Source organism: Oncorhynchus gorbuscha, linkage group LG01, assembly GCF_021184085.1.
Source record: "Oncorhynchus gorbuscha isolate QuinsamMale2020 ecotype Even-year linkage group LG01, OgorEven_v1.0, whole genome shotgun sequence".
In the NCBI taxonomy this organism is placed as follows: domain Eukaryota; kingdom Metazoa; phylum Chordata; class Actinopteri; order Salmoniformes; family Salmonidae; genus Oncorhynchus; species Oncorhynchus gorbuscha.
Genome location: NC_060173.1, coordinates 85,675,213 through 85,700,766, shown reverse-complemented (window position 1 = coordinate 85,700,766; position 25,554 = coordinate 85,675,213). Strand labels below are relative to the sequence as shown.

General features: G+C 43.2%; 1 pseudogene; it reads left to right on the top strand.

The window, feature by feature from the left end:
• Window positions 1-1,103: 1,103 nt before the first annotated feature.
• LOC124044300 overlaps window positions 1,104-25,554 on the top strand; it is a 43,591-nt pseudogene continuing 19,140 nt past the window's right edge.

The following is a 25,554-nucleotide window of genomic DNA, read 5'->3' as shown; positions in this document are numbered from 1 at the left end:
CTCTAGCACCAGGGTCAGCGCACTCTGAAATGTTGTTTTCTGCCATCATTGTAAGCCTGCCACACACACACACTATACAATACTTATTAAACATAAGTAAACATTTAAATATCAAACATATGTATTAAACATAAGAGTTTTTGTCACAACCCGGCTCATAGGAAGTGACAAAGAGCTCTTATAGGACCAGGGCACAATAATAATAAATCATTTGGCTCTTTATTTAAACATCTTACATATAAAACCATGTTTTTTCGTCAAAAATGTTGAATAACTCACCACAGGTTAATGAGAAGGGTGTGCTTGAAAGGATGCACATAACTCTGCAATGTTGGGTTGTATTGGAGAGTCTCAGTCTTAAATAATTTTCCACACACAGTCGGTGCCTGTATTTAGTTTTCATGCTAATGAGGGCCGAGAATCCACTCTCAAACTCTCTTAATATGATTAGTTATTTATTTGACTAGGCTACCTGTATTTGACACTAGATTTAATACCCAGTAGGAAAATATAAATGGCCTGTTTGAAAATGTGAAGAAAAACAATGTTTAAAAATATATATATATTTTTAATGTCAATCACATTTTTATTTGGCTACCCCCGACGGCATTGCGCGTACCCCTTCATTATGTTAATGAGGAACATTCCACTTTCCTTCGGAATTTCAATAATTTTATGAAAAACGTACTGTAGAATGTAAAACAATGAAAAAGAAAGGAATAATGGAATGGATGGTTTTTATTAAAATAAATAAATTCGTTGCATATCCGGAAGTGTATCTGAACACAGAATTCAAATTGTAAAAGCCACGCTCAGACTTACAAATATAGCAAATGAGAGTGCGCAAACTGGGTTTGTTTCTCTCTCTCTCTCTCTCTCTCTCTCTCTCTCTCTCTCTCTCTCTCTCTCACACACACACACACACACACACACACACACACACACACACACACACACACACACACACACACACACACACACACACACACACACACACACACACACACACACACACACACACACACACACACACACACACACACACACACACACACACACACACACACAGATCTGGCTATAATAAGCTGCACCGTGCTAGCCCAAGGAACAGAGGACTCACAGGCTCGCGCGCAGTGACTGATCATTAAATTCAACAGTAGCAAAGGAGCACCCTACACAATAACATTTTAGAGTCGCCTGACCATGGAAGCAAAACAATTCCATTATATACTCTCTTGAAAAAAAACATAATACTCTAGGCAATATAGATAATAGATACACGGTTGCACTCTTAGTGTATGTGGGTCAGCAATAATTTGATGAGCAATAATCAATAATAATGTATTTTTTAAATGTCCTAGCAAGTGGGTAAAGTGTGCAAGACACGTTAAGCACCATTCGAGACTTGTGAATGAACTCCAAAGATTGCGCGTAACCGCGATGGACACCCTGGACCAGCCTCGCTGCGCACGCTGGGATTGCCTTGCGACATTGCCACGCAGTTGAGATATCATATCCTCCAACATTCACTAGACGTGTGGGACAGAATATCATCACGTATTTTGTGAGCTTGCACTTGTAACAACGTTATATAAAATAGGTTTACTCCTTTTAACGCAACTGATGCTAAAAGCTGCTCAAAACTACACTAGTACTGGAAATATATTTTTTTACCGTAAAAGAATATTCAACAAATGGAAAATAAGAGTAATATTGCACAGTGATTAACGGCGTAGATTAAGCAACCAGCTGTACTTGTAGGCCTTAATGGAGGCCTGGACATTCCTGTGGAGCGCTGACGCTGGTGGCAAGATAGGGAGGGACATGGCCAGGTAATGATGGCGGGAGCTCCGTGCGCACTGCCTGCCGCAATTTAGCCAAATTTACCCCAGCCAGAGTAATATGAAACTAGCCTTCGTGAACAGCAACCAGGATGATTTATGATCTGGCTGACCTCAACTATAGCCACAACGTGAGCGACGACCCGTTCAGCTTATTGGACCGGGAATGGAGCGACACTCCGAAAGAGACCCTCTCCAGGACTGGCTTCATCGTGCTCTCCGTGTTTCTGGGCTTGATCATGACCTTCGGCTTCCTCAACAACTTCGTGGTACTGCTCCTCTTCTGCAAGTTCAAGAAGCTGCGTACCCCGGTCAACATGCTCCTGCTCAACATCAGCGTGAGCGACATGCTGGTGTGCATGTTTGGGACCACGCTGAGTTTTACCTCCAGTATCAAGGGAAAGTGGCTCCTGGGACGCCACGGCTGCTTGTGGTACGGTTTCATCAACTCCTGCTTCGGTGAGTCGGTCGGATGCCTCTCTAGCCTTCTCGCCTATAAAGGCTCATTGCATGCGCTGTGAGTGATAAGGTAGGGCTGCTGTATATTGTAGATTTAGCCAATGAATTGAACTTTAAACTTGTATCTTCGTTAAATCGTTCAAGTGTAATTTCATAGTCGTAAAACAACTTTCATGGATGGTGTAGCCTACCCTATTCATAGTTTATTTGACTGATCGCGCTGTAAGAATTTGAATATCTCCGGCAACTAAATCACTGGGTAGCAGCTGCTCATCCTCGAATTAAGTTTTAAGAAAATTATTCTAAATGCCTTCAAATAAGTTATTGTAACATTAATTAATAGCTAACCAAAATGTTGTTTCCTAAATTTGTCCTCAACTTGTCACAATGTTTCAACGGAGCATTTCGAGTTTTATTTCGGGAGAGTTTGGCTCTGCATCGATGTCAATATGCGTAATGTGTAATAGTAACGGTACCCCACTAAGATACAAGTTTATTCTGACGATGAGACGTGGGTGTAGTGGTTTGAAACGCACTAACGCAGAGCAGTACTGTGTAGTGAACACAAAGCCATAGCATACAATGGCATAACGCACTGTATACTGTATACCATGTGTAATACGAACATAGAAGGCAAAGGCTTTAGACTAAGGATAAGAAGAAGAAGAAGAATAGGTCTAATTGATTGGATTTATATATACATATTAACAAACATTTGAATATATATGTTTTTATTATTGTCATTCAGCAGAGCAGAGGTTACTGTCCTCAGTAGGCCTATTCTCCCAGCGATCACAACAACACAAACGTTCCTTGTGGACTATAGTTAGAGCTCTGACAAGCACCTAAGACTTCAGAGTTGTTGTAGAGTCACTCTAAAGAGGAGGAGGGGGTGTTAGTGGTCAAGGATGGTTGAGAGGATGTTGTGTGTCTAGGCCAGTGTAAGGGTGATTTCTGAGAACTGATTGGCCCAGACATTGTGACTGACGGCTCATGCTGTTTCTGGCAACCAGGTCATCTATGTATGATACAAGTCAGTATTCGATGTCAATCCATGTCTGAGGATGTCGGGAGGTGACATGGAAACCGGCCATTAGGGGCAACAGTGAGTACTGTTACCTTCAAATAGGTTTGGGTTTTGTTAGGGTGTTGGGGTTGGCAGATAGGCATGGGCATTTGTCTCTGGTGCTGAAGGTTGCATGTTCAAGTCCAGTGATAGAAAGTTGTGTGTATAAGCAAGCTGCTGCTAGAAACCAACTCCCAGTCTCGTGTCAGAATTAGATGTTCCTCAAATATCAAAGTGTTTACGTTTAGTTATTAACTCTGAATGGTTAAGGTTTTGGATAGGCTTAAAACAGAAATCTCAAAAACAACTTTCTTTCGCTGTATTCGAAGATGCAAATTGGTAGTAAAATAATGTGGAATTAATACATAAACTTAAACCATATACCCTTTGACGTTTGGAACCACTTCGAGACTTGACATTTGAGAAACATGGATGAATGTCTCATTCTGACGTGTGACTGAGACCTCGTCGGTTTCTGGCAGCAACTAAAACACGCATAAACACATGTGCGTGCACACACACACCTGCACTGTAAAAATAACACAAAAGGGAAAAGTCCTGGAAAAAATGTATTGATACAATATCCATTATTTTATGGAACTGATATCTGTATAAACATATTATTTTGAGAAGATCAGGGAGTTTTGCGACGAAGAGGTTATGGACATCACATGCCTTGCACCAAAGTCAAAGGTAGGACAGAAACAGGCTCTCCGAATATAGATTCCCTTGTTCATGTGTGGTTCGGACGGACCAGTCATCAGCACTATCTGCAGTGCCTCTATTCAAATGACTCTCTCCTTACACACATCTAATATGTAATATTCTAATATTTATTTTAAAAAAAATATCTGGACACATTTACCACTTTTAGTCTTAATCTTTACTACACTCACTGTTTAACACATGACCTCACATGTGAATCCTTAAAGAGATGGGTGGGGCTGGCTTAAGAGGGTGTGACCCATGCTGAGTGGGTCAAGACAAAGGAGAGCTCTCCAGTAGGTACCAACACATTCAAAGGCCATTTTCTCAAAAGTGAGTTTACAAGTTAATCAACTTTCAAAGCATAATTACTTTCCCATTGTTCCTCAAAAATGCAGTGTATGATATACCATTTTGTAGCTCTGTGTCTCTACTTTTATCCAATGTAAAAACACCATTTTAAATTTTGCTACATACGACCGAGTTGAGCCAGTCGTTCACATATATCTGTTGTAACTTTTCTTTCTCCATTCTTTTTACGGACCTTCCCTGTAATATATCGAAGGGAATGTACATTTAAAAAAGTATGTTTTTTGAACAGATTTACACAGATTTATATCTGCTATATCAGCTGTAATGGACAGTCAGAAGGCAGGTTTCCATTGACTCAGGTTTGTTAGACAAAATCAATGTCATTTATGATTATATCCAGATCTCTGGACAGAGACAGTTTTACATCAGCTATGTTAGGGTAGATACAGACATACCGCAAAGACCGCATGAGAGAGCAAGCTACACAACACAACAACAAGGGACAGAGACAGTTTTACATCAGCTATGTTAGGGTAGATACAGACATACCGCAAAGACCGCATGAGAGAGCAAGCTACACAACACAACAACAAGGGACAGATACAGTTTTACATCAGCTATGTTAGGGTAGATACAGACATACCGCAAAGACCGCATGAGAGAGCAAGCTACACAACACAACAACAAGGGACAGAGACAGTTTTACATCAGCTATGTTAGGGTAGATACAGACATACCGCAAAGACCGCATGAGAGAACAAGCTACACAACACAACAACAAGGGACAGAGACAGTTTTACATCAGCTATGTTAGGGTAGATACAGACATACCGCAAAGACCGCATGAGAGAGCAAGCTACACAACACAACAACAAGGGACAGAGACAGTTTTACATCAGCTATGTTAGGGTAGATACAGACATACCGCAAAGACCGCATGAGAGAGCAAGCTACACAACACAACAACAAGGGACAGAGACAGTTTTACATCAGCTATGTTAGGGTAGATACAGACATACCGCAAAGACCGCATGAGAGAGCAAGCTACACAACACAACAACAAGGGACAGAGACAGTTTTACATCAGCTATGTTAGGGTAGATACAGACATACCGCAAAGACCGCATGAGAGAACAAGCTACACAACACAACAACAAGGGACAGAGACAGTTTTACATCAGCTATGTTAGGGTAGATACAGACATACCGCAAAGACCGCATGAGAGAGCAAGCTACACAACACAACAACAAGGGACAGAGACAGTTTTACATCAGCTATGTTAGGGTAGATACAGACATACCGCAAAGACCGCATGAGAGAGCAAGCTACACAACACAACAACAAGGGACAGAGACAGTTTTACATCAGCTATGTTAGGGTAGATACAGACATACCGCAAAGACCGCATGAGAGAGCAAGCTACACAACACAACAACAAGGGACAGAGACAGTTTTACATCAGCTATGTTAGGGTAGATACAGACATACCGCAAAGACCGCATGAGAGAGCAAGCTACACAACACAACAACAAGGGACAGAGACAGTTTTACATCAGCTATGTTAGGGTAGATACAGACATACCGCAAAGACCGCATGAGAGAGCAAGCTACACAACACAACAACAAGGGACAGATACAGTTTTACATCAGCTATGTTAGGGTAGATACAGACATACCGCAAAGACCGCATGAGAGAGCAAGCTACACAACACAACAACAAGGGACAGAGACAGTTTTACATCAGCTATGTTAGGGTAGATACAGACATACCGCAAAGACCACATGAGAGAGCAAGCTACACAACACAACAACAAGGGACAGATACAGTTTTACATCAGCTATGTTAGGGTAGATACAGACATACCGCAAAGACCGCATGAGAGAGCAAGCTACACAACACAACAACAAGGGACAGAGACAGTTTTACATCAGCTATGTTAGGGTAGATACAGACATACCGCAAAGACCGCATGAGAGAGCAAGCTACACAACACAACAACAAGGGACAGAGACAGTTTTACATCAGCTATGTTAGGGTAGATACAGACATACCGCAAAGACCGCATGAGAGAGCAAGCTACACAACACAACAACAAGGGACAGATACAGTTTTACATCAGCTATGTTAGGGTAGATACAGACATACCGCAAAGACCGCATGAGAGAGCAAGCTACACAACACAACAACAAGGGACAGATACAGTTTTACATCAGCTATGTTAGGGTAGATACAGACATACCGCAAAGACCGCATGAGAGAGCAAGCTACACAACACAACAACAAGGGACAGAGACAGTTTTACATCAGCTATGTTAGGGTAGATACAGACATACCGCAAAGACCGCATGAGAGAGCAAGCTACACAACACAACAACAAGGGACAGAGACAGTTTTACATCAGCTATGTTAGGGTAGATACAGACATACCGCAAAGACCGCATGAGAGAGCAAGCTACACAACACAACAACAAGGGACAGAGACAGTTTTACATCAGCTATGTTAGGGTAGATACAGACATACCGCAAAGACCGCATGAGAGAGCAAGCTACACAACACAACAACAAGGGACAGATACAGTTTTACATCAGCTATGTTAGGGTAGATACAGACATACCGCAAAGACCGCATGAGAGAGCAAGCTACACAACACAACAACAAGGGACAGATACAGTTTTACATCAGCTATGTTAGGGTAGATACAGACATACCGCAAAGACCGCATGAGAGAGCAAGCTACACAACACAACAACAAGGGACAGAGACAGTTTTACATCAGCTATGTTAGGGTAGATACAGACATACCGCAAAGACCGCATGAGAGAGCAAGCTACACAACACAACAACAAGGGACAGAGACAGTTTTACATCAGCTATGTTAGGGTAGACTCAGACATACCGCAAAGACCGCATGAGAGAGCAAGCTACACAACACAACAACAAGGGACAGAGACAGTTTTACATCAGCTATGTTAGGGTAGATACAGACATACCGCAAAGACCGCATGAGAGAGCAAGCTACACAACACAACAACAAGGGACAGAGACAGTTTTACATCAGCTATGTTAGGGTAGATACAGACATACCGCAAAGACCGCATGAGAGAGCAAGCTACACAACACAACAACAAGGGACAGAGACAGTTTTACATCAGCTATGTTAGGGTAGATACAGACATACCGCAAAGACCGCATGAGAGAGCAAGCTACACAACACAACAACAAGGGACAGAGACAGTTTTACATCAGCTATGTTAGGGTAGATACAGACATACCGCAAAGACCGCATGAGAGAGCAAGCTACACAACACAACAACAAGGGACAGAGACAGTTTTACATCAGCTATGTTAGGGTAGATACAGACATACCGCAAAGACCGCATGAGAGAGCAAGCTACACAACACAACAACAAGGGACAGAGACAGTTTTACATCAGCTATGTTAGGGTAGATACAGACATACCGCAAAGACCGCATGAGAGAGCAAGCTACACAACACAACAACAAGGGACAGAGACAGTTTTACATCAGCTATGTTAGGGTAGATACAGACATACCGCAAAGACCGCATGAGAGAGCAAGCTACACAACACAACAACAAGGGACAGAGACAGTTTTACATCAGCTATGTTAGGGTAGATACAGACATACCGCAAAGACCGCATGAGAGAGCAAGCTACACAACACAACAACAAGGGACAGAGACAGTTTTACATCAGCTATGTTAGGGTAGATACAGACATACCGCAAAGACCGCATGAGAGAGCAAGCTACACAACACAACAACAAGGGACAGATACAGTTTTACATCAGCTATGTTAGGGTAGATACAGACATACCGCAAAGACCGCATGAGAGAGCAAGCTACACAACACAACAACAAGGGACAGAGACAGTTTTACATCAGCTATGTTAGGGTAGATACAGACATACCGCAAAGACCGCATGAGAGAGCAAGCTACACAACACAACAACAAGGGACAGAGACAGTTTTACATCAGCTATGTTAGGGTAGATACAGACATACCGCAAAGACCGCATGAGAGAGCAAGCTACACAACACAACAACAAGGGACAGATACAGTTTTACATCAGCTATGTTAGGGTAGATACAGACATACCGCAAAGACCGCATGAGAGAGCAAGCTACACAACACAACAACAAGGGACAGATACAGTTTTACATCAGCTATGTTAGGGTAGATACAGACATACCGCAAAGACCGCATGAGAGAGCAAGCTACACAACACAACAACAAGGGACAGAGACAGTTTTACATCAGCTATGTTAGGGTAGATACAGACATACCGCAAAGACCGCATGAGAGAGCAAGCTACACAACACAACAACAAGGGACAGAGACAGTTTTACATCAGCTATGTTAGGGTAGATACAGACATACCGCAAAGACCGCATGAGAGAGCAAGCTACACAACACAACAACAAGGGACAGAGACAGTTTTACATCAGCTATGTTAGGGTAGATACAGACATACCGCAAAGACCGCATGAGAGAGCAAGCTACACAACACAACAACAAGGGACAGATACAGTTTTACATCAGCTATGTTAGGGTAGATACAGACATACCGCAAAGACCGCATGAGAGAGCAAGCTACACAACACAACAACAAGGGACAGATACAGTTTTACATCAGCTATGTTAGGGTAGATACAGACATACCGCAAAGACCGCATGAGAGAGCAAGCTACACAACACAACAACAAGGGACAGATACAGTTTTACATCAGCTATGTTAGGGTAGATACAGACATACCGCAAAGACCGCATGAGAGAGCAAGCTACACAACACAACAACAAGGGACAGAGACAGTTTTACATCAGCTATGTTAGGGTAGATACAGACATACCGCAAAGACCGCATGAGAGAGCAAGCTACACAACACAACAACAAGGGACAGAGACAGTTTTACATCAGCTATGTTAGGGTAGATACAGACATACCGCAAAGACCGCATGAGAGAGCAAGCTACACAACACAACAACAAGGGACAGAGACAGTTTTACATCAGCTATGTTAGGGTAGATACAGACATACCGCAAAGACCGCATGAGAGAGCAAGCTACACAACACAACAACAAGGGACAGAGACAGTTTTACATCAGCTATGTTAGGGTAGATACAGACATACCGCAAAGACCGCATGAGAGAGCAAGCTACACAACACAACAACAAGGGACAGAGACAGTTTTACATCAGCTATGTTAGGGTAGATACAGACATACCGCAAAGACCGCATGAGAGAGCAAGCTACACAACACAACAACAAGGGACAGAGACAGTTTTACATCAGCTATGTTAGGGTAGATACAGACATACCGCAAAGACCGCATGAGAGAGCAAGCTACACAACACAACAACAAGGGACAGAGACAGTTTTACATCAGCTATGTTAGGGTAGATACAGACATACCGCAAAGACCGCATGAGAGAGCAAGCTACACAACACAACAACAAGGGACAGATACAGTTTTACATCAGCTATGTTAGGGTAGATACAGACATACCGCAAAGACCGCATGAGAGAGCAAGCTACACAACACAACAACAAGGGACAGAGACAGTTTTACATCAGCTATGTTAGGGTAGATACAGACATACCGCAAAGACCGCATGAGAGAGCAAGCTACACAACACAACAACAAGGGACAGATACAGTTTTACATCAGCTATGTTAGGGTAGATACAGACATACCGCAAAGACCGCATGAGAGAGCAAGCTACACAACACAACAACAAGGGACAGAGACAGTTTTACATCAGCTATGTTAGGGTAGATACAGACATACCGCAAAGACCGCATGAGAGAGCAAGCTACACAACACAACAACAAGGGACAGATACAGTTTTACATCAGCTATGTTAGGGTAGATACAGACATACCGCAAAGACCGCATGAGAGAGCAAGCTACACAACACAACAACAAGGGACAGATACAGTTTTACATCAGCTATGTTAGGGTAGATACAGACATACCGCAAAGACCGCATGAGAGAGCAAGCTACACAACACAACAACAAGGGACAGATACAGTTTTACATCAGCTATGTTAGGGTAGATACAGACATACCGCAAAGACCGCATGAGAGAGCAAGCTACACAACACAACAACAAGGGACAGAGACAGTTTTACATCAGCTATGTTAGGGTAGATACAGACATACCGCAAAGACCGCATGAGAGAGCAAGCTACACAACACAACAACAAGGGACAGAGACAGTTTTACATCAGCTATGTTAGGGTAGATACAGACATACCGCAAAGACCGCATGAGAGAGCAAGCTACACAACACAACAACAAGGGACAGATACAGTTTTACATCAGCTATGTTAGGGTAGATACAGACATACCGCAAAGACCGCATGAGAGAGCAAGCTACACAACACAACAACAAGGGACAGATACAGTTTTACATCAGCTATGTTAGGGTAGATACAGACATACCGCAAAGACCGCATGAGAGAGCAAGCTACACAACACAACAACAAGGGACAGAGACAGTTTTACATCAGCTATGTTAGGGTAGATACAGACATACCGCAAAGACCGCATGAGAGAGCAAGCTACACAACACAACAACAAGGGACAGAGACAGTTTTACATCAGCTATGTTAGGGTAGATACAGACATACCGCAAAGACCGCATGAGAGAGCAAGCTACACAACACAACAACAAGGGACAGAGACAGTTTTACATCAGCTATGTTAGGGTAGATACAGACATACCGCAAAGACCGCATGAGAGAGCAAGCTACACAACACAACAACAAGGGACAGATACAGTTTTACATCAGCTATGTTAGGGTAGATACAGACATACCGCAAAGACCGCATGAGAGAGCAAGCTACACAACACAACAACAAGGGACAGATACAGTTTTACATCAGCTATGTTAGGGTAGATACAGACATACCGCAAAGACTGCATGAGAGAGCAAGCTACACAACACAACAACAAGGGACAGAGACAGTTTTACATCAGCTATGTTAGGGTAGATACAGACATACCGCAAAGACCGCATGAGAGAGCAAGCTACACAACACAACAACAAGGGACAGAGACAGTTTTACATCAGCTATGTTAGGGTAGATACAGACATACCGCAAAGACCGCATGAGAGAGCAAGCTACACAACACAACAACAAGGGACAGAGACAGTTTTACATCAGCTATGTTAGGGTAGATACAGACATACCGCAAAGACCGCATGAGAGAGCAAGCTACACAACACAACAACAAGGGACAGAGACAGTTTTACATCAGCTATGTTAGGGTAGATACAGACATACCGCAAAGACCGCATGAGAGAGCAAGCTACACAACACAACAACAAGGGACAGAGACAGTTTTACATCAGCTATGTTAGGGTAGATACAGACATACCGCAAAGACCGCATGAGAGAGCAAGCTACACAACACAACAACAAGGGACAGAGACAGTTTTACATCAGCTATGTTAGGGTAGATACAGACATACCGCAAAGACCGCATGAGAGAGCAAGCTACACAACACAACAACAAGGGACAGAGACAGTTTTACATCAGCTATGTTAGGGTAGATACAGACATACCGCAAAGACCGCATGAGAGAGCAAGCTACACAACACAACAACAAGGGACAGAGACAGTTTTACATCAGCTATGTTAGGGTAGATACAGACATACCGCAAAGACCGCATGATAGAGCAAGCTACACAACACAACAACAAGGGACAGATACAGTTTTACATCAGCTATGTTAGGGTAGATACAGACATACCGCAAAGACCGCATGAGAGAGCAAGCTACACAACACAACAACAAGGGACAGAGACAGTTTTACATCAGCTATGTTAGGGTAGATACAGACATACCGCAAAGACCGCATGAGAGAGCAAGCTACACAACACAACAACAAGGGACAGATACAGTTTTACATCAGCTATGTTAGGGTAGATACAGACATACCGCAAAGACCGCATGAGAGAGCAAGCTACACAACACAACAACAAGGGACAGAGACAGTTTTACATCAGCTATGTTAGGGTAGATACAGACATACCGCAAAGACCGCATGAGAGAGCAAGCTACACAACACAACAACAAGGGACAGATACAGTTTTACATCAGCTATGTTAGGGTAGATACAGACATACCGCAAAGACCGCATGAGAGAGCAAGCTACACAACACAACAACAAGGGACAGATACAGTTTTACATCAGCTATGTTAGGGTAGATACAGACATACCGCAAAGACCGCATGAGAGAGCAAGCTACACAACACAACAACAAGGGACAGATACAGTTTTACATCAGCTATGTTAGGGTAGATACAGACATACCGCAAAGACCGCATGAGAGAGCAAGCTACACAACACAACAACAAGGGACAGAGACAGTTTTACATCAGCTATGTTAGGGTAGATACAGACATACCGCAAAGACCGCATGAGAGAGCAAGCTACACAACACAACAACAAGGGACAGAGACAGTTTTACATCAGCTATGTTAGGGTAGATACAGACATACCGCAAAGACCGCATGAGAGAGCAAGCTACACAACACAACAACAAGGGACAGATACAGTTTTACATCAGCTATGTTAGGGTAGATACAGACATACCGCAAAGACCGCATGAGAGAGCAAGCTACACAACACAACAACAAGGGACAGATACAGTTTTACATCAGCTATGTTAGGGTAGATACAGACATACCGCAAAGACCGCATGAGAGAGCAAGCTACACAACACAACAACAAGGGACAGAGACAGTTTTACATCAGCTATGTTAGGGTAGATACAGACATACCGCAAAGACCGCATGAGAGAGCAAGCTACACAACACAACAACAAGGGACAGAGACAGTTTTACATCAGCTATGTTAGGGTAGATACAGACATACCGCAAAGACCGCATGAGAGAGCAAGCTACACAACACAACAACAAGGGACAGAGACAGTTTTACATCAGCTATGTTAGGGTAGATACAGACATACCGCAAAGACCGCATGAGAGAGCAAGCTACACAACACAACAACAAGGGACAGAGACAGTTTTACATCAGCTATGTTAGGGTAGATACAGACATACCGCAAAGACCGCATGAGAGAGCAAGCTACACAACACAACAACAAGGGACAGAGACAGTTTTACATCAGCTATGTTAGGGTAGATACAGACATACCGCAAAGACCGCATGAGAGAGCAAGCTACACAACACAACAACAAGGGACAGAGACAGTTTTACATCAGCTATGTTAGGGTAGATACAGACATACCGCAAAGACCGCATGAGAGAGCAAGCTACACAACACAACAACAAGGGACAGAGACAGTTTTACATCAGCTATGTTAGGGTAGATACAGACATACCGCAAAGACCGCATGAGAGAGCAAGCTACACAACACAACAACAAGGGACAGAGACAGTTTTACATCAGCTATGTTAGGGTAGATACAGACATACCGCAAAGACCGCATGAGAGAGCAAGCTACACAACACAACAACAAGGGACAGAGACAGTTTTACATCAGCTATGTTAGGGTAGATACAGACATACCGCAAAGACCGCATGAGAGAGCAAGCTACACAACACAACAACAAGGGACAGAGACAGTTTTACATCAGCTATGTTAGGGTAGATACAGACATACCGCAAAGACCGCATGAGAGAGCAAGCTACACAACACAACAACAAGGGACAGAGACAGTTTTACATCAGCTATGTTAGGGTAGATACAGACATACCGCAAAGACCGCATGAGAGAGCAAGCTACACAACACAACAACAAGGGACAGAGACAGTTTTACATCAGCTATGTTAGGGTAGATACAGACATACCGCAAAGACCGCATGAGAGAGCAAGCTACACAACACAACAACAAGGGACAGATACAGTTTTACATCAGCTATGTTAGGGTAGATACAGACATACCGCAAAGACCGCATGAGAGAGCAAGCTACACAACACAACAACAAGGGACAGAGACAGTTTTACATCAGCTATGTTAGGGTAGATACAGACATACCGCAAAGACCGCATGAGAGAGCAAGCTACACAACACAACAACAAGGGACAGATACAGTTTTACATCAGCTATGTTAGGGTAGATACAGACATACCGCAAAGACCGCATGAGAGAGCAAGCTACACAACACAACAACAAGGGACAGATACAGTTTTACATCAGCTATGTTAGGGTAGATACAGACATACCGCAAAGACCGCATGAGAGAGCAAGCTACACAACACAACAACAAGGGACAGATACAGTTTTACATCAGCTATGTTAGGGTAGATACAGACATACCGCAAAGACCGCATGAGAGAGCAAGCTACACAACACAACAACAAGGGACAGAGACAGTTTTACATCAGCTATGTTAGGGTAGATACAGACATACCGCAAAGACCGCATGAGAGAGCAAGCTACACAACACAACAACAAGGGACAGAGACAGTTTTACATCAGCTATGTTAGGGTAGATACAGACATACCGCAAAGACCGCATGAGAGAGCAAGCTACACAACACAACAACAAGGGACAGATACAGTTTTACATCAGCTATGTTAGGGTAGATACAGACATACCGCAAAGACCGCATGAGAGAGCAAGCTACACAACACAACAACAAGGGACAGATACAGTTTTACATCAGCTATGTTAGGGTAGATACAGACATACCGCAAAGACCGCATGAGAGAGCAAGCTACACAACACAACAACAAGGGACAGAGACAGTTTTACATCAGCTATGTTAGGGTAGATACAGACATACCGCAAAGACCGCATGAGAGAGCAAGCTACACAACACAACAACAAGGGACAGATACAGTTTTACATCAGCTATGTTAGGTTAGATACAGACATACCGCAAAGACCGCATGAGAGAGCAAGCTACACAACACAACAACAAGGGACAGATACAGTTTTACATCAGCTATGTTAGGTTAGATACAGACATACCGCAAAGACCGCATGAGAGAGCAAGCTACACAACACAACAACAAGGGACAGATACAGTTTTACATCAGCTATGTTAGGGTAGATACAGACATACCGCAAAGACCGCATGAGAGAGCAAGCTACACAACACAACAACAAGGGACAGATACAGTTTTACATCAGCTATGTTAGGGTAGATACAGACATACCGCAAAGACCGCATGAGAGAGCAAGCTACACAACACAACAACAAGGGACAGATACAGTTTTACATCAGCTATGTTAGGTTAGATACAGACATACCGCAAAGACCGCATGAGAGAGCAAGCTACACAACACAACAACAAGGGACAGATACAGTTTTACATCAGCTATGTTAGGGTAGATACAGACATACCGCAAAGACCGCATGAGAGAGCAAGCTACACAACACAACAACAAGGGACAGATACAGTTTTACATCAGCTATGTTAGGGTAGATACAGACATACCGCAAAGACCGCATGAGAGAGCAAGCTACACAACACAACAACAAGGGACAGAGACAGTTTTACATCAGCTATGTTAGGGTAGATACAGACATACCGCAAAGACCGCATGAGAGAGCAAGCTACACAACACAACAACAAGGGACAGATACAGTTTTACATCAGCTATGTTAGGGTAGATACAGACATACCGCAAAGACCGCATGAGAGAGCAAGCTACACAACACAACAACAAGGGACAGATACAGTTTTACATCAGCTATGTTAGGGTAGATACAGACATACCGCAAAGACCGCATGAGAGAGCAAGCTACACAACACAACAACAAGGGACAGAGACAGTTTTACATCAGCTATGTTAGGGTAGATACAGACATACCGCAAAGACCGCATGAGAGAGCAAGCTACACAACACAACAACAAGGGACAGATACAGTTTTACATCAGCTATGTTAGGTTAGATACAGACATACCGCAAAGACCGCATGAGAGAGCAAGCTACACAACACAACAACAAGGGACAGAGACAGTTTTACATCAGCTATGTTAGGGTAGATACAGACATACCGCAAAGACCGCATGAGAGAGCAAGCTACACAACACAACAACAAGGGACAGAGACAGTTCATGAAAGTATACCTTATCTACTTTGAAGAACTGCTCAAATGATTTTGTCAGACAGCTGTGCAGCATAGGCTACTTAGGCAGGCTAGCTAAATAGGTTGACTAAAGACAGTACAGTATAGGGAACACATAGATTACGTTAGGTCTGGCTGGCAGACTGCTTCTGCCCGAGCAAAGATGAGACGATGACTTAAAAAAGGAATTAGGAATGAAAAATAATATGTCATCAAAAAAAGTAAGTAATATAGACAACTGAAATATTGTATTATATCATAGTAGTAATTTCCTATTTTTCTACAGATGTGTAACCAATGTGGACCTGACAGAGACTATGGAATATTTGGAATGTTTTGGCAATTGAATTCTCATTATTTTGGGCTTTGGAATTTCTATTTTTTTTAAAGCATTTAATGTATCAAAAAATGATCGAAACCAAAATTGAAAAACCGTGATTTAAAAACAATAATCGAACCGAAACCGAACAGACCTCAATAAGCACTAATCGCTCAGCACTAAAGTATTTACACTAAGCAGTGTATTAATTTAACACTGAAAAGCATGGACCCGTATAGGCACTTAAATTTAACACTTTCAGTAGATTATGAGGAGACTCCTGTGTGCAGTTGTCACGTCCTGACCATAGAGAGTCCTTATTTTCTATGGTAGAGTAGGTCAGGGCGTGACTGGGGGGTTAGTCTAGTTTATTATTTCTATGTGGGGTTCTATGTTTGTTTTTCTATGTTGGTGATTGTTTATGATTCCCAATTAGAGGCAGCTGGTAATCGTTGTCTCTAATTGGGGATCATATTTAAGTAGCTGTTTTTCCCACCTGTGTTTTATGGGATATTGTTTTGAGTTAGTGCACGTAGCATCTCTTTAGTCACGGTTCGTTGTTAGTTTATTGTGTTTTTGTCTTTGCTTTGTTTCACTTTCTAATAAATAATGTGGAACTCAACATCCGCTGCACCTTGGTCCAACATTTATTCCAACTAACGTGACAGCAGTGCTTTATGAATATTGATTAGCTAACAATCAGACTGCCGTCTCTTTCACTGCTGGCAAAGGGCTGGGTTGGGTTCCGAACAGAGGATTCCCAGTTCTCTCCTGCCCTTGCTCCCTTCATACCTTCCCTTGCTCCTTTCAGTCCTTCCCTTGCTCCTTTCAGTCCTTCCCTTGCTCCTTTCAGTCCTTCCCTTGCTCCCTTCATACCTTCCCTTGCTCCTTTCAGTCCTTCCCTTGCTCCTTTCAGTCCTTCCCTTGCTCCTTTCAGTCCTTCCCTTGCTCCCTTCATACCTTCACTTGCTCCTTTCAGTCCTTCCCTTGCTCCTTTCAGTCCTTCCCTTGCTCCTTTCAGTCCTTCCCTTGCTCCCTTCATACCTTCCCTTGCTCCTTTCAGTCCTTCCCTTGCTCCTTTCAGTCCTTCCCTTGCTCCTTTCAGTCCTTCCCTTGCTCATTTCAGTCCTTTCCTTGCTCCCTTCATACCTTCCCTTACTCCTTTGAGTCCTTCCCTTGCTCCTTTCAGTCCTTCCCTTGCTCCCTTCATACCTTCCCTTGCTCCTTTCAGTCCTTCCCTTGCTCCTTTCAGTCCTTCCCTTGCTCCCTTCATACCTTCCCTTACTCCTTTCAGTCCTTCCCTTGCTCCTTTCAGTCCTTCCCTTGCTCCTTTTAGTCCTTCCCTTGCTCCTTTCAGTCCTTCCCTTGCTCCCTTCATACCTTCCCTTACTCCTTTCAGTTTCCCTTGCTCCTTTCAGTCCTTCTCTTGCTCCCTTCATTCCTGCCCTTGCTCCCTTCATTCTTTCCCTTGCTCCATTCATTGTTGCCATTTCTCACCTTAATTACTACCCTTGCTTCCTTTACTCCTTCCCTTACTCTCTTATTTCCTACACTTGATTCCTTTCTTCCTGCTTTTGCTTCCTTCATTACTGCCCTTGCTCTCTTCATTTTTGCCCTTGCTCCCTTCCCTCCAGCCTTGACAACTTGGAGGTACAAAACACGTGAACACGTGAGCACTATTATCCAGTCAGCCATTGAATAAAATATCATTGGTAGGAGGTGACCAATGGCAAGTGAAGTGAACAAGTCTGAATGAGAGAAATTATGTTTGGGATCATAGCATAGAAAATAGCAATTTCAATGCACTGTATTGGAGTGGGAGAGGTACTATGTGGAAGAGTACATTCTAATTAAAGTAGAAAGGCATTCCTGTAGGGCAAATACATTGAATTCCTCATGTTGAATGTAGTTCTCTAGGAGGCATTTGTTTCCATAATTATACACATGTACTTTCTTCTTGCTCTGCTCTCCACAGACCAGTGTGTATACCTGCTGCCTCAGATACATTTTTTCATGTTTCTGTGGCCTTGACATCCTTCTGCACTAATGTTTAAAAAATATGTGTCTGATATTCCTTAACACAAAACTGGAGAGAGAACTATATAAGTGAGATTGAAAAAATTGTTCAAGGCAGTGTAGCAGCAAACGATCTGTGCTGCAATGAAATTGATTTGCATATCTACTACACATACACACACACATACACGTTATCTAACTCAAACAGGCAGGGAATATCTCATTCTGCCAGAATACCATTATATAAGGAATATTCTCTGTTATATCCATCTTTCTCATTATTCTCATTTGTTTGACGGGTTCTCATAGGGGGAACTGTCTGTGTTTGACGGGTTCTCACAGGGGGAACTGTCTGTGTTTGACGGGTTCTCACAGGGGGAACTGTCTGTGTTTGACGGGTTCTCACAGGGGGAACTGTCTGTGTTTGACGGGTTCTCACTGGGGGAACTGTCTGTGTTTGACGGGTTCTCACAGGGGGAACTGTCTGTGTTTGACGGGTTCTCACAGGGGGAACTGTCTGTGTTTGACGGGTTCTCACAGGGGGAACTGTCTGTGTTTGACGGGTTCTCACAGGGGGAACTGTCTGTGTTTGACGGGTTCTCACAGGGGGAACTGTCTGTGTTTGACTGGTTCTCACAGGGGGAACTGTCTGTGTTTGACGGGTTCTCACTGGGGGAACTGTCTGTGTTTGACGGGTTCTCACAGGGGAACTGTCTGTGTTTGACGGGTTCTCACAGGGGGAACTGTCTGTGTTTGACGGGTTCTCACAGGGGGAACTGTCTGTGTTTGACGGGTTCTCACAGGGGGAGCTGTCTGTGTTTGACGGGTTCTCACAGGGGGAACTGTCTGTGTTTGATGGGTTCTCACAGGGGAACTGTCTGTGTTTGACGGGTTCTCACAGGGGGAACTGTCTGTGTTTGACGGGTTCTCACAGGGGGAACTGTCTGTGTTTGACGGGTTCTCACAGGGGGAACTGTCTGTGTTTGACGGGTTCTCACAGGGGGAACTGTCTGTGTTTGACGGGTTCTCACAGGGGGAACTGTCTGTGTTTGACGGGTTCTCACAGGGGGAGCTGTCTGTGTTTGACGGGTTCTCACAGGGGGAACTGTCTGTGTTTGACGGGTTCTCACAGGGGGAACTGTCTGTGTTTGACTGGTTCTCACAGGGGGAACTGTCTGTGTTTGACGGGCTCACAGGGGGAACTGGTTAAAGTAGCGGCTCAAACTCTTAGCATGCCACGGCACATGATCTATAGTCAAATTCAAATCAAATCAAACGTTATTAGTCACATGCGCCGAATACAACAGTGAAACAGTGCTTACTTACGAGCCCCTAAAACCAACAATGCAGTTTAAAAAAAAGATGAGTAAGAATAAGAAATAAAAGTAACAAGTATTTAAAGAGCAGCAGTAAAATAACAATAGCGAGACTATACACAGGGAGGTACCCGTACAGAGTCAATGTGCAGGGGCAACGGTTAGTTCAGGTAATATGTACGTGTAGGTAGAGTTATTAAAGTAACTATGCATAGATGACAACAGAGAGTAGCAGTGGTGTAAGGGGAGGTAATGCAAATAGTCTGGGTAGCCATTTGATTAGATGTTCAGGAGTCTTATGGCTTGGGGATAGAAGCTGTTTCGAAGCTTCTTGGACCTAGATTTGGCAGTACCACTTGCCGTGCGGTAGCAGAGAGAACAGTCTATGACTAGGGTGGCTGGAATCTTTGACAATTTTTAGGGCCTTCCTCGGACACCGCCTGGTGTAGAGGTCCTGGATGGCAGGAAGCTTGACTGGGCCACACACACTATCCTCTGTTCTCTCCCTCTTATCTCTCCCCCTCTTTTGTCTTCCCCTCTCTTTTGTCTCCCCCTCTCTTTTGTCTCCTTCCCTCTCCTTCTCTTTTCTCCCTCCCTCTCTTTTCTCTCCTCCTCTCTTTTCTCTCCCCCTCTCTTTTTCCTCCCCCTCTCTTTTCTCTCGCCCTCTCTTTTTTCTCCCTCCCTCTCTTCTCTCTCTCTCGCTCTCTTCTCTCTCTCTCTCTCTCTTCTCTCCCCCTCTCTTTTCTCTCCCCCTCTCTTTTCTCTCCCTCCACAGGTGCATGTTCATTAATTGTTTATGATTCATTGAACAAGCATGGGAAACAGTGTTTAAACCCTTTACAATGAAGGTCTGTGAAGTTATTTGGATTTCTACAAATTATCTTTGAAAGACAGGGTCCTGAAAAAGGGACGTTTTCTTTTTTTGCTAAGTTTATCAATTTATAACTCATGAACTGTCGGTCTCTGACTGTCTTTTTTTTCCACCAATTAGAAAATGTCTCACTTCATCACTCCATACTCTCCACTCCCTCACTCTCTGCTCTTTACAGCTGTACAATTTATTCCCTGTCCATTCTACATGTCATACACACACACTACACACACACACACACACACACACACACACACACACACACACACACACACACACACACACACACACACACACACACACACACACACACACACACACACACACACACACACACACACACACACACACACACACACACACACACACACACACACACACACACACACACACACACACAACAAGCACACACAGCCAGACACTGCAGTGATAATCTCTGTTTGCTACAGCCAGATCATTGCAATACGGAGGGATCTCAGCTGCAGGGGCATAGATAAGTCTCTATAATGACATTTTATGGCCTTAGATATTGACACTAAACCTCCTTCACCCAACTGTTGCGGAAATACAGCTTTTTTTGGATTCCATTTTGCCGGAATTCAATCAAATTCGCACAGCAGGAGATCTGGCACTGCCGAAAAATGACATTATTGCCTGCTCTACATCAAAGTGCATTGTGAGTAATCAGCGCAGGCCAGGCAGAAGAGACGTGGGAGACGTGCCTCCCCATCAAAGGGTGGATGAGATACATCCTGGTTGTTTTTTTCAGGGTATATTTACCTCATTTCAGGTGCAGGGTAATTACAAAGCATACAAAAAGACAGGAGAACACCTGTACACTGTTTACATGCCAAGAAAGTTAATTAAGCAACCTTTGGACCACTGGTAACCCAACAAAACCCGACAGTGCTGGAGGATTTGCTGCACTAAAACTCTGAAAGCTTCTAAACAGAGAACAAAGAACTCTGTCTTGTGCCATGTGAGTTACGTCAGTCCTTTTAAAGCCGAGTGATGCAGTCAGGAGAAATGATCATTGATAAGGACAAATCAACACAAATCAACTTAAACGAACACCAATAAAACTTGAAGCGCAGTGTCACACATCATTACTATTTAGAGAGAGAAGCTGACGTTTCATATGTACTACGACTGATCTGCTGGTCTGAAGCCAATGTAGTGCTGCCTAGGTAGTGCAGTGTTACACAATATGACAGAGTGCTCTGTATTTATATGCAGTGCTATATGCAGTTTTGTGAAGTATTTATTAGTATTACGTACTTTCCTGCAGTATGACACCATATTATGTAGTTTTATGTAGTAGTATTACACAGTATTACACACAGACTAATGATTAATATTTTATAGAGACTCACTCTCTGCGGTTTCCTGCATCATATCATATGGATATATTTTATCTTTATTTGTTTACTTTTATTCATTCATTTTATAATCATATATAACCACTTCTTAGGTTTTGAAACCTTAGCCGATCCTCCACCACCCCCAAGGTGTAAGACCTTACCGTGAAATGCTTACTTACAAGCCCTTAACCAACAATGCAGTTCAAGAAATAGAGTTAAGAAAACTAAAGTAAAATAAATTTTTAAAGTAACATAAGAAAATGACATAACAATAACAAACCTATATAAAAGAGGTACTGGTACTGAGTCAATGTGTGGTGTCTATATTGTCCATGTCGTCGTTCAGCCACGTCTCGGTGAAACATAAGATATTACAGTTTTTAATGTCCCCTTGGTAGGATAGTCTTAATCATAGATTGTCCAGTTTATTTTACAATAATTGCACGTTGGTCAATAGTACGGATGGTGGTGGAGGTTTACTCACTCGCCTACGAATTCTCACAAGGCACCCCTCCCTCCTCTCCCTTTTTGTACGTCTTTCCTTCACGTGGATGACGGGGATTTGTGCCTTTTCTTGGAAAGCAGTATATCCTTCGCGTCAGACTCATTAAAGAAAAATCTTTGTCCAGTTCGAGGTAAGTAATCGCTGTTCTGATGTCCAGAAGCTCGTTTCGGTCATAAGATACGGTAGCAGCAACATTATGTACAAAATGAGTTACAAACGATGTGAAAAAATGAACAAAATAGCACAATTGGTTCGGAGACCGTAAAACGGCAGCCATCCCCTTCGGCGCCATTATTACATTCTACTCACTCATAGAATGTAAGAATGTGCCTGTCTGAGACCCCCTTTTAGAATGTAGGCATTGTGGTGATGATGATGATGACGATGATGCATCCATCGGCACCTTAAATTAAATTTAGGGAGAAAAGGCAAACTCAGCTCCATCATTCATTGAATCAGATGGCTCATTCATCACAAAACCGACTGCTATTGCCAACTACTTTAATGATTTTTTAATTGGCAAGGTTATCAAACTTAGGCATGACATGCCAGCAACAAACGCTGACACTACACATCCAAGCATTTTGAAATACAAGCATTGTCATTTTGAATTCTGTAAAGTGAGTATGGAAGAGGTAAAAAAAATATTGTTGTCTATCTGATCTGACAACTTGGATGGAAAATGACTGATGATAATAGCAGACGATATTGCCACTACTATTTGCCATATTTTCAATTTAAGCCGACTAGAAATTGTGTGCCCCCAGGCCTGGAGGGAAGCAACGGTAATTCCGCTACCTAAGAATAGTAAAGTCCCCTTTACTGGCTCAAATATCCGACCAATCAGACTGTTACCAACCCTTGGGAAAATGTTGTAAAAATCTGTGTTTGACCAGATACGGTGCTATTTTACAGTAAACAAATAGACAAATAGACTTTCAACACATTTATAGGGAAGGAAATTCAACAAGCACAGCATTTACACAAATTACTGATGATTGGTTGAGATACATTTTTGATAAAAAGATTGTGGGAAGATTGTGTGTCTTCTGCTGGAAAAACGTATGTGTTATGGGTTTACACCCCCTGGTATATAGCGGATAAAGAGTTACCTGTCTAACAGAACACAGAGGATGTTCTTTAATGGAAGCCTCTCCAACATAAGGGCAGCTGTCTGGGCCCTGGCCTTTACTAACGACATGCCACTGGCTGTGAGTAAAGCCAGTGTGTCTATGTATTCGGATGACTCAACACTCTCAACACTATACACGTCAGTTACTACAGCGACTGAAGTGCCTGCAACGCTTAAAAAAGAGCAGCAGTTAGTTTGAGTGGGTGGCAAGGAATAAGTTGAAATATTTCTACAACTAAAAGCATTGTATTTGGGACACATCATTCACTAAATCCTAAACCTCAACTAAATATTGTAATAAATAATGTGGATATTGAGCAAGTTGAGGTGATGCAACTGCTTGGAGTAACCCTGGATTATAAACTGTCTTGGTCAAAACATATTGATACAACAGTAACTAAGATCGGGAAAAGTCTGTCCAGAATAAAGCTCTGCTCGACCCTCTTAACAACACTATCAACAAGGCAGGTCCTACAGGCCCTAGTTTCGTCGTACCTGGACTACTGTTTAGTCGTGTGGTCTGGTGCCACAAAAAAGGGACTTAAAAAATTGTAATTGGCTCAGAACCTGGCAGCACAGCTGGCCCTTGGATATACTTAGAGAGCTAACATTAATAATATGCATGTCAATCAATCCTGGCTCAAAGTGGAGGTGAGATTGACTTCATCACTACTTGTATTTATGGGGCGTTACAGTTGCCGTACCAAGCGGTGATACAGCCCGACAGTTGTGCATCTGTAAATGTTTATGAGGGTTTTAGGTGCCAAGCCAAATTTCTTCAGCCTCCTGAGGTTGAAGAGGTGCTATTGAGTCTTCTTCACCACACTGTCTGTGTGGGTGGACCATTTCAGTTTGTCAGTGATGTGTATGTCGAGGAATTTGAAGCTTTCCACCTTCTCCACTGTGGTCCCGTCACTGTGGATAGAGTGGTGCTCCCTCGGCTATTTCCTGAAGTCCACTCCCATGGCCCTCACCTCCTCCCTTTAGGCTGTCTCATCATTGTTTGTAATCAGGCCTGCTACTGTTGTGTCGTCTGCAAACTTGATGATTGAGCTGGAGGCGTGCGTGGCCACGCAGTCATGGGTGAACAGGGAGTACAGGAGAAGGCTGAGTACTTACACTTGTGGGGGAGTATCAGCGAAGTGGAGGTATTGTTTCCTACCTTCACCACCTGGGAATGGCCCATCAGGAAGCCAAATACCCAGGAAGCGGGGTTCAGTCCCAGGTCCTCAAGTTTAATGATGAGCTTGGAGGGTACTATGGTATTGAAATCTGAGCTGTAGTCAATGAACAGCATTCTTATATAGGTATTCCTCTTGTCCAGATGGGAAAGGGCAGTGTGCACTGCGATGGCGATTGCATCGTCTGTGGATCTATTGGGGCGGTAAACAAATTGAAGTGGGTCTAGGGTGTCAGGTAAAGTAGAAGTGATATGATCCTTGATCAGTCTATCAAGGCACTTCATGATGACAGAGGTGAGTGCTACGGGGAAATAGTCATTTAGTTCAGTAACCTTTGCTTTCTTGGGTACAGGAACAATGGTGGACCTTTTGAAGCATGTGG